The following is an 11,712-nucleotide window of genomic DNA, read 5'->3' as shown; positions in this document are numbered from 1 at the left end:
ACTATTTGGGTGGTGGTCGCACTAAAAACCCTGACAAGCATTATAAAAGCTATCCATGTAACAAAAACATTTGTATCCCCTTAATATTTTGAAATAAAAAAAAGAAGAAGTAGTTGCAGATTAGAGAGGTTTAAAGACTTGCCTATGATCACAAAGTAACTTTGGGCAAGTTACTTAGACTCTCTAAGCCTCAGTTTTTTCACCTCTAAAATGGGGATGATATAGGACTGGATTTTATAGTTATCTCCGCAAATGCTATTGTGCTTATCTTCCACTGTGTAGCAACTACCTTTAAAAAAAAAGTACTCAACCTTTGCGATACTTAACCCCCAAAGGTATTTGAAAATGCGTGGGGACATTTCTTGATAGTCACAATGACTGGAAGGGGAAATTCCTGACATTTAGTGGGATAGAGCCACACTTGTTCCTGGACTAAGTCTTGATGGGCCTAAGTTAATCTGGATAACCCTTCCCCTTTGCCATGGTGTGGGATGGATGTATTCTTTCCCTCTTAAGGTGGAAAACTGTGAAGGGGCCATAGGATAAGTCATAAAGAAACATTAGCAAGCGGTATCACTGGTGGTAGAAGAAGTCTGGCCCTTAATCATACTCTCCCTTGTGTTGTTTCCTACTGTTTCTGATAGTTTCATCTTATCCACTCCAACTGGACTAGAAGCTCTTTGAGAAAGAGATCACATCTTAAAATTCTTTTTTTTTCCCTCTCATAGCATCAAGTACAATGCTTTGTGCATAAAATCTCAATAAATTACTGCTGAGTTGAATTAAATAAGTTTGGAGGTTAGGATCTTGCCCAGAAGTGTGGGTTTAGAAGAAAATTTCTAGTTCCTACAAACACTGGTGGATTGAGCAGCCAAAATACAGTTGGGTTGGATGAGTAATTTCTTGGAATCTCAGGGTTTGAAGGGCTCCTGTAAGTTCTGGTACATGTCACCTGCCCACCTGTGCAGCAATTCTGGGTACCATCTTTTTAAAAGGTCATAGTGATTTTTAACCAGGGACAGAAAACCTCCCCATTCACCCAAAAGGTTTTTGAAAATATGGTGGAGGGCATTTGGTGTTGTCACAGGACTAGGGGGCCACTGATGGCTCTTAGTGGGCAGGGGCCTTGGCATTTAAATGATCTCAAAGCACAGGAAATTCCTTCAAAATTAAGAATTGTCCCATTACACATGCTCATAGCAGTCCCTTTGACAAACACTGAAAAATTGGAGTTCATTCATGAAAGAGTGACCAAGGGATAGTCACCAGTGCTTTATATATGAAACATATTTCAATACAATGCAGAGGGGCACTTTATTCTTCTTGAAGCCTTATTTTCCCCCATAAATATTAACAGTTAACAGAAAATTTCTATACATATGTCTGAACATATGTTTGTATGTTTTAAAATTTGTAAATAAATTATATTGTCTAATGTTCTGCAACTTGCTTTTTCACTTTATAATATTTCTTTGATATATTTATAAATCATCAGGTGTGATGATGATAAAAATAACAATTGCTAGTATTTATTTGGTGCTAACTATAAACCAGGCATTGCCTAGTTGCTTTCTTCTATATAATAACTCATTCAATTCTCACAACAGCCCTTTGAGATTTGCCCCGTTGTTAGCCTCTGGAGCAGATTGACCCAAGGGTGCCCCCCCAAAATGGTATCTGCCTCTTGGGGTTCACATCCTTGTATAATCCCCTCCCCTTGAGTGTGGATAGGACCTGTGACTTTGTTCTAACTGAATAGGCAAAGGTGATGAGTGTCACTCCCATGATTATACAAGCCATTATACAAGTCTCTGTCTTGCCAGCCGACTAGCTTTAGAGACTATGCTGACTCAGTGGAGCGACTATGTTGCTTAGAACTGAAGGTGCCTTGTAGAAGCTGAGGACAAGCTCTAGGGGCTGAGGTGGCCTTAAGTTGACAACCAGCATGAAGCTGGGTCCCTTAGTCCTGCAGACACAAGGAAGTGAATTCTGCGAACAACTTGAGTGAGCTTGAAAGCAGATTCTTCTCCAGCTTGAAAGCAGTCTTCCTCCAGATGAGAACACACCCCATCCGACACCTTGATTACAGGTATGTGGAACCCGGAGCAGAGGCCCCAGCTAAGTCCTGCCTGTACCTTCTGACTCATAGAAACAGTGAGATAATAAATATGTACTGCTTTAAGCCTCTAAATTTGTGGTAATTTGCCATATAGCATAGGAAACTGATTCAATCCCATTTTATAGATGAGCAGAAGAGAGAGAAACTAAACAAGTTGGCTGAGGTCACGCAGTGGCAAAGCTGGCATATGAACCGTGGCTTCAGAGTTCATAGTCTTTAGTCTCTCTGCTTGTATGCCTCTACACAGACCTACCTCTTTCTTTTAAACAGCTGGAAGGTCTCACATCATATACATATACAATCGGCCTTCGTATCTGCGGGTTCTGCATCAGTGAATTCAACCAACCATAGGTCAAAAATGCTCAGACAAAAATGGATGGTTGTGTCTGTATGAAACATGCACAGACCTTTTTTTCTTATTATTCCCTAAACAATACAATATAACATCTGTTTACATAGCATTTACATTGTATTAGGTATTATAAGTAATCTAGAGATGATTTAAAGTATGTGGGAGGATGTGCATAGGTTATGTGCAAATACGACATCATTTTATATAAGGAACTTGATCATCCTAGGATTTGGGGTCCTGGAAACAAGCTCCCATGAATATTGAGGGATGACTTACTATAATTTATTTTTTCATATTTCTACTGCTAGACATTTAGACTATTTCCTATTTGTTTCTTCATGTATTTAGATATTTATGTACATTTATTGTATACTTATGTATTATGAACTTATATTGCCCAACTTTTATGAATATATGTTTAGAACAATTTTTAGCAGTAGAATTGCTGGACTGAAATTTATTTGCATTTAAAATTTTGATAGAATGGCCAGTTTTTCTCTAAAGAGGTCACACCAATAGGAAGGAACTTCCTGCCATAACTGCCCAAAAATGGAATGGAGGAGATTTGAGGGCTAAAGATGGCAGATTGAACACACCTTTTTAGTTCTTTCTCCCTCCCCAAACCACTAAAACTAAACGAAAGATTGTTTTTAAAGGGCACAAACCCTCAAGGATAGGAGAATGAGAGAGGAGGCCAGTTGTGAAGATGATAGCAGATGGGCAAGGGTAATTGTGCTAATTGACTTAACAGATTTAGGAAAGGTGAGTGTTAAGATTATAGTAGGAAAAGTTGTGAATTCTTTGACCTTAACTTCAAATCCCTCAAAGGCATTGGAATGGGCAGCACCAGCTACCTATGGATCAGAGTGAAGGGGAAGGCCTAAAATTGGGTGACTGATAGAAAAATTCAGAAGTAGTTATAGAGCCCTGAACCCCTCCCTCCAACAATTCAGCAATGCTAGATCACTGCTACATCCCCACTCCAACCTTAGCAGAAGCCTGGAGTTTTTTTCCTCTGGAGTCAATAAAACACAGTTTTTGGACAGAGGATTCAAGCATAGGTGAGGGCAGTGGCAGAGGTATTATCTGAAAACACCCCTGGGCTCTTAGACTTCTGTCAGCCAGACTCCAACTTTCAAAGAGAACAGAAGAGTATACTCTGGCATACCTGACCAGCTCAAGAAGAAACACCTGATGTTTCTAAAGTCGGAGGTTCCCTAACAAACAACTCAGCTAGATTATCTTACAGTGTAACCAAAATTGGACAGGCCACATTCAAAGTTCAGAGCTTCCAATTAGCTTTTTAGTCCCTTTATTAAAGAGCAGACAACCAAGGAATAACAGATCACTGTGAACAGCCTCAAATGAAAGATCAGGACCAAAACAGTCAAATAAATACCCGCAATACCTGGAGAAAGCTAACTTGGGGTGGGGGGAGATTATGCAAGGAGAAGGAACCTTCAAGGAAAATAATTATTAATATTTTTAGAGATAGAAAATAAAATATTTTAACTGAAAAATGAAAATAGGAAGCTAGAACACACAACTAATAGAACAAAAAGAAACTCTTGGGAATTAATAACAACATCAAAAATGAATATTTGAATAGAAGGGTTGGAAGAGGATGTTGAAGAATCATTTCAGAAATTAGAATAGAAAGAAAAGAGTTAGAAAACAGGAGAGAAAAAGTAATATAAAATAATTAGAAGTTCAATCCAGGAAATACAGTATTTGAAGAGTGTTTGAAAGAGGAAACAGAGAAAACTAAAGGGAAGAAATTATCAACAAAGTAATTCAAGTGCACTTCACAGAACTGGAAGACATGATTTCCTGACTGAAATTGCCTATTGAACACCTACCACAATATAAGAAAATAGACCCACACCCAAGACCACATCGTGAAATGTCAGAACACTTAAGACAAGGAGATCTTAAAAGCTTCAAGGAGGACAAGACAGGTCAGATACAAAGAACCAGCTATCAGAATGACTCTAGACTTGTCAACAGTGACGCTAGAAGCTAGAATACAATTTTGAATCAAGTATAAGGTAGAATAAAGACAAATTTAGTCTGGAAAAGCTTCAAAAATTTACCTTCCACACAACCTTTCTCAAGAAGCTACTCTTTAGCATGACTATAACAATGGAGAACACCAAAAAAACAGAAGGACAGGAGATACAGGAAATGGGAGAAAAGTGAAGGGAATGTCCAGGTGTTGGTAAAGGGAAGTTCCCAGATGGCAGCTCTGTGCAAAGCTTGTGGGGTAACCAGTCCACGTTAGAATAAGCCAGGAGGCTCTGAGAGAGGCTTGTTCAAAGAGGTGAAATGGCTAGAATATCACTGCCTGAATGTCTTGAGAAGAAATTCAGATATTTGGCAGAAAATTAGGGGTTTGAACTAACTACTGATAAGTACATAGAAAATCAAGCAAAGGCAAAAATGTAAGACGTTTTATTCATTTCAGGGGAAACACAGAGTTGTATAGGAAATAAAAATAATCGTGGTTTACATCATGACTGAGCTTTAAATAATGTTTATGTAGTTATGTAGTATAATAACGTGAACACAAAATACTGATCTAACCAAAATCACTACCTAAACTATATTGGAATAAAAAAGAAATGTAGAGGGTGTGTATGTATATTGCGGGTGGGGAAAGAAAGAACAAATCTTCATCTAACATTATGTGTAGTTAACGGAGAAAGCCTAGTACTAAAAAGTCAAGAAATAGTAATACAAGCATGTTATTTTGAAATATAGACGTATATCTTTCTAAAAGAATGACTTAAAAAAATTAAAAGTGGATGCCTGAAGGGAAGGACTTTTGTTTTTCTTAATGAATCTTATAGAACTATTCAAACTCCTTCAACTGTGTGCATGTGTAACTCTGACAAAAAAAAAAAAAGAGTGTGCCGTTGGGTGCGTTGTCTCTGGAATGTTTGAGAAGACCTTTTACGAGGGTGCTGTGAAGGTGATCCAAGTGTCCTTAGGGTGATTAGATGACATTTCTTTAGAGTTTCTTCTACCCCTGGAGCTTGATGAGCTTATGATTTTCAGTAATGGGACTATTTCCAAAGTAGTTGATTTCTCATGGAATTCTGGAAAAGTTCTTCCTTAAATTAAAATATAGCTCCAAGTAATCTCTACTGTTGGTCCTGGTTTTACTCCTTGGGACATGAAAAACAAGTTCAGTCCCTTTTCTTTATCATCCCCCTTCAAGCATGATGAGACTGTCATCAGCAAAAAACTATTCCTGTTTCTCACACCCACCTTCATGGTTTTTAGTCTCCTCATATCCTATTCAACTTCCTGTGATTACATCCCATTTCTGAAGTGTGTGTGTGTGTGTGTGTGTGTGTGTGTGTGCGCGCGTGTGCGAGTGCCCAAAACAGAACAGAATATTCCAGCTGTGGCCTGACCACAGGACATCTCCTCCTTGGCTATAAAGCTTGTCTATTAAGAGCAGAGACTCTAGAGGCAACCAGCCTGGGTTTAGAGCCAACTTTGACACTTTCTAGCTGTGGGACTTGGAGTGAGTTATACAACCTCAGTGCCCACCAGATTCTTTGTTTATACAGTGGAGACAATGCCAACATTTTCCTAATGGGATTGTTGTGAGGATTAAACAATATGATACATGCCCAGCACTTAAAACAGTGAATGACACATAGTAGGGGTTTAATGAATGTTAACTATTAATTTCTTTCCTAGAATTTTCTATCAAATTAGCTCAAGAAACCCATTAATGTTTTTGACAGCTTGTTTCAATTAATCAATGATGCCATCAAATGACAAACATCAGAGGACAAACATCTGTTGAGTGCTCACTCTGTGGGGCAGATTCTGGCAAAGAGGGGAATAAAACTAGCCCCTTATCTGAAGGAATTGATAGTCCATCACCATGTTGACTCACTGCAAGAACTAAAATCCTTTATACTGGTTTTTCCATTTTGAAAAAATATAACGTATTTTAAGAAAATCAATCATTTTATCAATGGTATACATGCACATCATTTAAAAAGTTGAATAGTATTAAAAGTTTATAACAAAACTCAGTGGTCCCCTCCATCCCTCCTCACACTCTTACATTGTCCCTTCCTAGAGGCAACCACTTTTGATTCTTTTGGCAGTTTCTTCTAGTGTATACATCTCAGTACTTCAGGGTGATATGCGTAGAACTGTGACTTTTAGACATATTTACCTATTGTGATAGAGGAGCATCTAAATCTTACACCACCCTCCCATTTGTTCCCGTGCCCACCTCCCAAGGTAATACAATTTTTGATTAAATAAACCTCTGTGTTTACATAACTTGTTTATGCAAATACAATTTCCAGTTGAGCATTGTGGACTATGGTTGCATCTTTTCTTCTTGTTTTTCCAGAAATAGTTGCCTCTTCCCCCCATTTGCTTAATTTTCTTTGTATCCACCTTCTAACAGACAGGCCAACGTTAGGTGGTCTGTCACTCCCTTTGTTTCTCTTCAGTAGAGCCTACACCCCACCCCTATCCCTTTCCTCCTTTCCAGGTTGAGGGCTTTCCAGGCTGTTGCAGAGCTGCCATCTTGAGACTTTCCTTCACTATCAACCTTGGAATCCCTATGTTTATTCCCAAGTTAGATCCCTCATCTCTTTCTTGTTTTTGGTTTACTCTCTTGTTTTGGCAGAGAACATCCTCCAGGAGTCAGGTTAAAAAGGATCTTCCTGGCCAGCCATGGTGCTTCATGCCTATAATCCCAGTACTTTGAGAGGCTAAGGCAGGAAGGTTGCTTGAGGCCAGGAGTTTAAGACTGAGCAACATATTGAGACCCTGTCTTTACAAATTATTTTTTAAAAAAATCAGCTGGGTGGAATGATGCGTACCTGTAGTCCCAGCTACTTGGGAGGCTGAGGCAGGAGGATCACCTGAGCCCAGGAGTTTGAGGTCAAATTATGTCTTTGTTTGTTTTTAAAGCAACCTCTGGCAGGCTTTAATAAGGAAAAATTTTGTGTGATTTACTTTTTGCCAGTCTGTCCTGGTGTGCTTCTAATGATATCAGAATCACTGGGATTAATGATAGCCAGTGTACATACTCTGTAATATTTTCCTCACACCGTGTTCGATTCAATACTATTGCCACTGCAGTGATGGATACCAGTTTTGGCCAACATGTCATAGTACTTTATTTCAGATTTCCCCAAAGCTGGGTAGTTGTTGGCAAGGATAACCGATTTTGCTTTGCCATGTCTGATTATCTTCAGAGTCTGCTTGTACCCGAGCACATACTTTCCACTTTTCATAACGAGTTGAAGCCTACTGTTGATCAACTTCAGTGACTTTTTGGTCTTCTTTGTGGCTACCATCTTCCTGCCTTAGGTGTGAGGTGACCTCCAACCAAGAGCAGCCACCAAGTTGGCCCAGGAGCCAGAAAGCTGCTTGAAGTATTTTACTGATGATTTCCTCCCCTTGGTTTTCTGTTCACTCTTTTGGAAACTCTTGTTAATCAAGTATTGGAACTCCTGGATTGGTTCTCTAATTTCTTCATTTTTTCTTTCCTGTTTTGTCCTCTGTCATTTTACTCTCCTTTCTAGAAGAATACTTCAACTCTATTTTCTGATCCTGCTTTTAAGTTTTTCTTTATTAACAACATGTTTATTAATTTCTAATACATCTTTTTTTTTGTAACCTTAATGTTCCTTTTTATAGTTTCCTATTCTTGTTTCAAAGGTATATCATTATCTCTCATTTCCCTGAGGATATTCATAATACTTTTTAAGTTTTAATCACTGTGTATTTTGTTGCTTCCAAGTTGCTTCTATTTTTTGTTTTGTTCTCTAGTTCTCTTGTCCTGGGCTTTCCTTGAATATTTGTTAACCCTTGGGTGTCTGCTCAGGATTAGAGTAGAGGACTAAAAACCTGATTGGATACACTCAGCTCGAGACAGGGCTTGTTGACTTTGAGCTTCACTGTTGGGTAAGCTGGAGCTTATTTGTTTTAGAAACTTTTGATTCAGCCTTTTCTGTTTTTTTCCCCCCCTTAGGCTAATCAGATTCCCCAGAAACAAACATTTCTTATTTCCTTCCAAGTTTACAAGTATGATGTCAGTGTTTTGGTAGCCAAATGGGGAAACAGGGTTGGGGGCCTCAGCATTTTTTGGTCACCAAATGCTCTGGTTGGTGGTACTGTTCTCAAATCAACCACTGTGCCAGTTGACCTCCAGTCTGGAAAGAGTTCCTTCAAAGAATAAAAATGCTTCTTGGGCAGAAGAAATACTTAGTGATGGCTGAGGAGGGGACAGAAGGCTTCGATTGCTTTTTAAACAGCCTTCACCCAGCTCTTCTTAGGTTGCTTTTTTTTGTCTTAACCTTCAGTTTCAGAAGTACTATTTGGGACTAGCCAGTATTGAGTTTTTTGAGGACTCTGCGCTGTACATCGTGTTGGTTTTCTGTTTTTGCCATCATTGGCTTAGAACTCAACATTGTATGGTGTGCTAAGTTACATCAGCTTTAACTGCATTCGAGCTGCATTGTACACACAGGATTCCATCTTCCTCTTTCTGGCTTGCTCTCACTCGCACTCTCGTTCATGCTCTTTCTCTCATTCTGTTTTCTTTATTCTCTCTTTCTGGATGTTGGCCCTCCTGGACTGATCCTCTCTATATTAATATTTTTAAAAATCTTCTTTCTCTTTTCAATTTCTTTGTCTTTTTCTGATACTTCCTGGGAGATTTCTTCAAATTTATCATTTAACCCTTCTATTGAGCTTTTAATCTCTGCCATCACATTTAGAATTCCCAAGAGCTCTCACAAAACAATAGTGTCTTATTTCATGAATATATCTTCTTTTATCTCTCTATGGAAATTAATATTAGCTTAAAATATTTTTTCTACTTCTTATTTGTTTATTTCTTTTGAATTTCTTCTTTATGTTAGTTTCTTTTGGTCTATTTCTTTCAAAGGTGTGGCTTTCCTCAAATGTCTTGGTCACTTATTTGTTTATTTATTTACCTTTTTTCCATTGGAAGAACTTTAAACGTCAGTATGTGCAGGGAGTGGGGTTTCCCTTGGGATATTCAGTTTCCCCAGGGAAAGTTGTCTAATCTCTTGCCTGGAGGACATAAAGTTGTCTAATCTCTTGCCTTCCAAGTATTCTGAAGCTAAGCCCTGAAAAAGATTGGCAAGGTGGGCAATATCGGTGTGCGTGCATGTGTGTGCTTGTGCACGAGTGTTCTCTCATCCAGTTCCACCCTTTCCCCTAATCCTGTCTTTTGTTGGTATTTCACTCTGCACTCTTGTGGCTGGAGTCCTATAAGCAGCCTCCCTTGGCTGCTTAGCATTTTTTAAAATTTCTTTTTGTAATGTCATTGAAATGGGTTTGAGGGAAGTAAACACAAATCTTCAAATAAAACCAGTAGTCCCACCTTTGTATTTATTCATACCTACTCTGGCCAAGTCATGTCTTTTCCCTGAATTTGTGAAACTGCTTGTGTGGAACCTCACTCCCCTGCATCTTGTTTAATTGGACAAAGCATATTGGAATTTTGATACTGTCATTTAATATAAAACTGAGAGTATTTCGATGCTGGCTATCACGAAGCTTGGCTTCCTCAGGATTCAGGAATGTGGCACAATATACCAACAGCAGGATACTGTGGACAAGAGAAAGAAGATTGACTTCGGAGCAAGCACACATACTATGTGAGTGAAGGGGAGAAAGGCACGTGGATGCCGTGGGACCTGAACTGACGTGTATGCTGAACTAACACAGCACGAGCTCGTCCTCGACAAGGGGCCCTGGCACTGTGCACCTCTGGGAAGCTGCGCTGATTCGTGCTTGTTGTTGCATTTGCTTTTGCAGATGGCCAATTGTCCCCTTCTGCTGGGGCAGGGTTTCTTGAGAAAGCCCAGGTGGTATAGCATGTTCTTCTTGAAGGCTTGCATGCAAGTCCTATTCTAACAAGAGGTCAGCACCTAATTGAGATAGAGTGGCCAATGGTAAATCAGACAATTCAAACTAGGCAAACGTCATTGCCATTATGTTTGAGCAGGAATAGAATTTTACTAAAAAGCTTAAAAACAAAAAGCTAAAAGAACAAATGGTTTCCAAGCTGTATTTGGACATTTAGTGTAGACTACTCTTTTTTTTTTCTTTTAGGCTGATCAAGTGAAGTAGTGGGGAAACTACTTTTTAAAACTGTTCTATACATCACGTTAAAGCATACAGGGAGTTTTCACGAATTCAGCTGGCTATCATCCTGATAGTTTAAATTGACCCATATTTTTAAGCAGGTTCTAAGGTTTGAATAGCCTTTGGATGCTTTAATGGAGCATGAGGAGTTTGCTTCCTGTTTTCCTCCAGACCCCAGGGAGCTGGTCTGACGTCAGAGCCAAGCTGTGGCGTGGGGCGGATGCCCCTCTGGTCAAGGCTGGCATTGAGTCCTTAGCTCTCTGTCCCTTCTCCTACATGTGCCCACCAGTCTCCTTCCATAGCGCAGGAGGGAAGGGAAAGTCAGCTTGTCCTGGACTTGGATGTATGACAAAACATTTGCTAAGAGAACGGCTTTCACTTGGGGGTACAGTACTCCTCCTGACCCAGAAGTAGTGTAGATGGAACGTGGAGTTTTTATAACAGTTTCTAAGAAGCTAACTTTGTAAATGTTCCATAGATTGTTTTTATTTGTGGCAGTGACGTTTATAGAATTCATTTTCAGTTTTTAATTTATCTGTGTTGTGATTTAGACTTAAGGCAGTTATAAAATTCTCAATTGTATTGCAAAATTCAACTGTGAATGTGACATCATCATTTGCTAATTTATGTTTTCTAGACATAGGAATAAAATTTACTCCCAATAATACTATTGCAATTTTTAAAATGTCCTTAGAACCCTTACCTTTTAAATAAGGGTAAGAATGACATCAGAAGGCCTGTTAATATATAATTTCCTTCTCAGAAGACATGAACCTTTAATTTCTATCATGATGAGAACAGAGTTCCTTTCTAGAAGTATTGGTGGGATATGAGATGCAACAAATTGAACCCTGCTTCTAAGCAGCTGAACCAAAATGAGTTGGGATTCAGGGCAGACTTAGCACAGCCAGTTGTACAACTTTCAGAGGTTCCCTAGTTGTGGAGGCTTCTTGGGGCTGCAGAGAGGGAGGAGTACAGTGGCAAGGATCCTACGGCTTGTGAAATGCTGTGCTTACTTATCTTTCTTTTTGTAATCATTTATCATGGAAAATTTCAAGCATACACAAAAATAGAG

The 11,712-nt window shown here is 39.1% G+C and overlaps 1 pseudogene; it reads right to left on the bottom strand.

The window, feature by feature from the left end:
• Positions 1 to 7,465: 7,465 nt before the first annotated feature.
• On the bottom strand, positions 7,466 to 7,813 carry LOC123647388 (annotated as a pseudogene).
• Positions 7,814 to 11,712: the final 3,899 nt, after the last annotated feature.

This window comes from Lemur catta, chromosome 11 (assembly GCF_020740605.2).
Source record: "Lemur catta isolate mLemCat1 chromosome 11, mLemCat1.pri, whole genome shotgun sequence".
Classification (NCBI taxonomy): Eukaryota; Metazoa; Chordata; class Mammalia; order Primates; family Lemuridae; genus Lemur; species Lemur catta.
The sequence above is the reverse complement of the archived record's forward strand: the minus strand, read 5'-3'. Positions and strand labels throughout refer to the sequence as shown.